General features: G+C 30.9%; 1 protein-coding gene across 6 annotated transcripts in view; it reads right to left on the bottom strand.

The window, feature by feature from the left end:
* LOC108977069 (putative uncharacterized protein DDB_G0292292) overlaps positions 1-5,133 on the bottom strand; it is a 48,883-nt gene that overhangs the window by 15,615 nt on the left and 28,135 nt on the right. Inside the window, exon 1 of one of the 6 annotated variants that reach the window (XM_018946580.1) lies at positions 3,501-3,598. The exons of the other annotated variants lie outside the window; for them this stretch is intronic. The gene's annotated coding sequence lies outside the window, so the exon portion shown is untranslated. Of the gene's footprint in view, positions 1-3,500; positions 3,599-5,133 lie in introns of those variants that run through there. 6 annotated transcript variants of the gene reach the window in all.

Here is a 5,133-nt window from a genome sequence, read left to right as displayed (position 1 = left end):
AAAATATAATAATTAAATTGAAAAAAAAAATAAAAATTTAATGCAAACTTGGAATGTCCAATCAGTCACTGATAGCTTTAATTAATTACTATTAACGCAAAATGTAAACAAAAATCCCTCTTTGAGCAAGATTTAGCAAGGCAAGACCCTCCGTAAAGCTAAAATTTATCGAACATTATTTCTTTAAATATGAGAAATGTACAAAATAATGTAAAACACATTCGCTTTCGCACGAAAATCGCAAAATTATGCATAAACTGTGTTAAAGTGGAAAAATTTCACACGTGACGTGGTCGTGAGCGCAAAAATAGAAATCAAAAAAAACTAAATTGAAATCACACACTCACGAACAAGTGCTTAATCAAAATGCAAGCTAATTATAAGTATTATTTAAACAACTAAAAGTACTGTAATAAATATAAATATAAACAACTGCGAAACTGACAAAGTAAAAACGTTTGAAGTTGGCAACTTTGTTACTTTTTTCACCAATGATTTAGTGTGTCTCGCAGCAAATGCCTGTCTTCCAACGGGGGAATAACTTGGCTATTAAGTTTTTGGTGAGTCACTCAGTCGTTGCAAGCGTCTGATTAATGATCGTACTGTGTATATTTATGTATATATTAGACAAAAAAATCTTAAGCTAGAGCGTAATGATAGCTATTATCTGTGTGAATTTTGATGAATGTGGAAATAAATTATTAATCAGCCAGCGAAACCATTTTTAGAACATGCTGAATGTGAAGAAGAAAAGAATTAATTATGAAAGCAAAAACTCAAGTAATTAAACACAATGAAGCAGAGAAATATGTTTGTATGAATAAAGAGATTTATTAACGATTTTATTACTGTAGCTTTAGGCAAAAATGTATAAATTTCAGTTATATTTGACCTTGGAGAGCAACGCTGCCAGCAATAAGTGCATGAAATAGCGTGGTATTTCCTTATTAAAGTTTAAAAATTCTAAACTTCCATAATGTTTTGAAAAAATGGCATGAAAAGAAGTAAATTTCAAACACAATTAAAAATTAAAATCACTAATCATTAGTATATGGTAGACAATAATTAAGCTCGATCAATAAAGGTCAACAACCAAGAGTTGCTGCTATGAATTGTGATGAACAATAATCAATATTTTTAAATAATATAAAATTTTTTCATACAAGAACTTCAGTTCGATCTCAATAATTTCTTTGGATATTGTACTGTTACTTTGGAAAATAATAATAAAAAGGATTTCATACAAAAGGTTTTGATCGTTCAGTTTGTATGGCAGCATACAAGCATAAAAGTAGTTCGATCTGAACAATTTCTTCAGATATCATAGCATCGCCTCTAAAAATAATCCGCACCAATATTGATGAAGATATCTTGTCAAATAAAAAAGTTTTTCATATAAGAACAAGGTTTTGATCATTCATTTGGATTAAATATTTTGTTCAAATGACAACTGTAATCATATAATAAAATGTACCAGAAATGCTTAAATTCGAAATCTTGAAATTAATCGCAATAGATCATCAGATCATTATTTTGATTTTTTTATATCATTTAAACTAGATTATTAAATTAACCAATTTTATAACCACTATTTCACCGAAAATATATCTGGAATCATAAAACGTAAAAATAACGCTACCTCAAATTGCTTCCTTTTGAATGCCACTCAGTTAAAGACTTTCTAAAAATTATACAAATACGTTGAGTATTTCCAGTATGCAAATATCTAATCAGTCATATAATCAGTTAGCACATATATCACTCGGTTAATGGGGTTGGCGTTGACATATTTATACATAAATCGTAATAAAATTCCTCAGAGAAAATGTTTTATTAACATAAATAATTAAATTCCGAAATGTGGGGTCGCCAATTTAGTTGCATACTTATTGCCAAATATTTGAGAAGCACAGCAACCAGACCTGCAAAATCTGGTATAAATATGAGAGACTTTCAAATTATGGTTAATATTTAGTTATTCACCAAATTAGTAGGAAATATCAGTCTCAATTAAGTCAAACATTTGTGAGTGATAGATCAAACAAACAATTGGTATAATTCAATTCAAAAAATAGAATAGATAGTAGTTATACCACTTAAAATTCTGTCATAAGGCTGACAGTTTTTTAAATGATAGTTTTATAATTACTATTCGAATAAAATTTGAAAGAAAACTTAGTCTCATATTTTTCCTGAGCTGTTCACTAAATTTTTAGCAGTTTTTATCCTATTCACTCAGTTTATGAGAGTAACGAATCGAACAATTAATTGGTATAAATACATTATACAGCCGCTACGCTGGCTAGGTGATGTTCTGCGAATGGTATTCGACACAGTACCCGCCGGGGGAAGCAGAAGAAGAATCTTACAGACTGTAAAATATGTTATAATATAATATATGAAAGTACCGAATCGAACAAGTAACTAGTAAATATAATAAACTGGCATAATTACATTATCGATAAAATGTCCAGTGTTTATACCACTCACTTAAACTGGTATAAACGTGCAAGTCTGTCTGTTGTCTCATAAATAAAAAAAATATTGTATAATATAATCTTCAAAAGTGGCGAAATGAACACTTCACTAGTATAAGTACAATAAAGTGGTGTTTTCCAATTAGAGATAAAATACCAATCGATCACATCCCTCATATAATCCGGTATTAAAATACAAGTGTTATATTTATGAAATATGCCATTAAATAGACTTTGAGAGTGTAAAGCCGAACTAGTATAAACACAATTAAATGATAGAATTGAATAATCAAATTCCGAGTGGTTAGATCACTGACTTAAACTGATATAAAGATGCAAATCTTATTAATAATGATATACTAGCTGGTCTTGCAAAATATGAAATATACCTTAGGATAATCTTTAAAAGTAACGAATAGAAAAAATGACCGGTATAATTCGATTAGAAACACCACACGCTTAATTTGGTAAAAAAAGTTTTATGATATGAAATAATATATTTTTTAAGAGAAGCGAATAGAAAAAATACTGGTATAAAACCTATAAACTGGTATAATTAAAAAATAACTGCTATAAGTACAATAAACTGTTAGGCTACTATTAAAAATGAAATTCCAAGCGATAACACCGCTCGAATAAACTGGTATAAAATTATATTTTTACAATAACTGGTATGAGTACAATAAACTGTTAGACTTCAACTAAAGATCATATTACAAGCGATCACAGCACTCGCATAAACTGGTATAAAATCATCGCATAATCTTCGAGAGTAACGAATCAAATAAAAAGCTGGTATAAGTAAAAAATTCTTATAATGACGGTTAACTTGCACTGAGCTCTACTGAATGACTTAGTTGATGCAATCACTTGTCCAAATTTTGCGACAACGGAGCCGAGCTCATGCATAACTGGCTTGAAAAGCTAAAGACGAAGATTTCTGCTGATTTCAGACTACGGAAGAAGCTTTTGGGGGTTTTCATAGTTAAATATTTAACAACAAAGTAATGGCTTTGTACTCACAATTATTTTTTCTTAACTTTTTTTCACGAATCAAACAACCTTGTGCTTATTTTCAGTTGGGCTGCCAGTTTTTGGCAACAATTAACACTGTTTATTTAAGCGTTGTATAACCAACACGCATTTAGTGTATTATTCATAATATACATACTATATATATTTTCACATATTTATTTGCAAATATTTACTTATTTGCTCATTATTCCCTACTTATCACTTGCGTTTACTTGGCAAGGCACGAAAACAAAAAAACAAAAATTATACCAAATACTATTTCTCTATTTTTTTTAGTTTATTATTACTTTTAATTAATTTTTTTATTATCGTTTTTATTTATAAAAAAATCTTCTTCTAATTATTCTTAATTTATTTTTTTAATCTTTCAATTTTGTTTTATTTTTTCTTAGTTTTTACGCGCACATTCCGAACTGAATTTAAATGACTCACTCTTGAACAGCGTCTACGGCACACTAACTCACTGCCTTACTGACATATATCAAGCGCACCGCGAGTAAATACAAAGCCTGCGCGCCATTCACGCCAAACTGTACCTGGGCTATGAGTTGGCGCTGCTTGTGATGAGTGCACGCTATACACTACATATGTATATACGAGTGTGTGTGTTTAAATTTAGAGCTGGTTCCTTAACTGGCGCACACAGCTACAGCTCATGGCAGGCAAGTCACAGTTAGTTTAGTTGTGGAGTGGCGAGCTGCCAGGTAAGCTGCCAGGTAGGCCAACAGGCAGACACAGCCTGTTGTGGGTTTGGCGCTGGTAATGAAAAAAAAAACAAAAACAACAATGCAAATGTGTTTAATAAATGCAATTGCACACAGCGCCAAGTCTGTCGCATTGTTGCAACTCCCACACACCCCGCAGCGTTTAGCACATTATTATGGCAGTAGCTGCAGACAGTGTGCGCTTAAAAACGATTGACTTATCACATGTTTTCTTAAAGGTCTGCTTGTATTTTGTTTTTTGTCAAATATACACTGCTTGTTAATTTTTAACGCATATATGTATGTATGTACATATGTTTGTGTACTTAACAAATATAAGTAATCACTATAATTGGCTGTATATGTATGTATTTTGTCAAATGCGCATAAGTATTTAAGCCGTTTACCGTTTTTGTGTCCATTTTTAAATCAGACAATAGCTGATTGTGGTAATTTTTCGTTGTTTGTTATTGTAGCGCAATGGAAGTTAGCATTAAAAATTGTTTAAATAGCAAATTGAAAAGCACATGCATGTTTGTGCGTGTACGCGCAGCCTTTCGGTAAGCCAACAACACACGAATTGCTTTTGATGCAATGAAAGTCGCTCATACGCCGTGTAGCCTGTGCGACCGATGTGTATAGGCAGTCTGCGCGCGTGATTCATTTGCCTATGGTGTGCGTTTGTTTTTCGTTCATTCATGTGTCATATGCATGCAAAACAAGTCCGTGCATAACCTTGCGTGATTTATTTTGCCAAATACTTTTGATTAATTGCAAAAATGTGATTGAAGTGGGAACTGAGAAATAATGTTTAAAGTATTTTTTTATTTTTCGTATTTTTTTAACAGCAAATATTGACAAAAAAATGATTTTTTCGAAAATGTTTAAAATAAAATTAATATTAATTCATTAATAAA

This window comes from Bactrocera latifrons, unplaced genomic scaffold, assembly GCF_001853355.1.
Source record: "Bactrocera latifrons isolate USDA-ARS-PBARC rearing strain unplaced genomic scaffold, ASM185335v1 scaffold_83, whole genome shotgun sequence".
Lineage (NCBI taxonomy): Eukaryota > Metazoa > Arthropoda > Insecta > Diptera > Tephritidae > Bactrocera > Bactrocera latifrons.
Note: the sequence above shows the minus strand (reverse complement) of the source record. Positions and strands in the feature narration are given on the sequence as shown.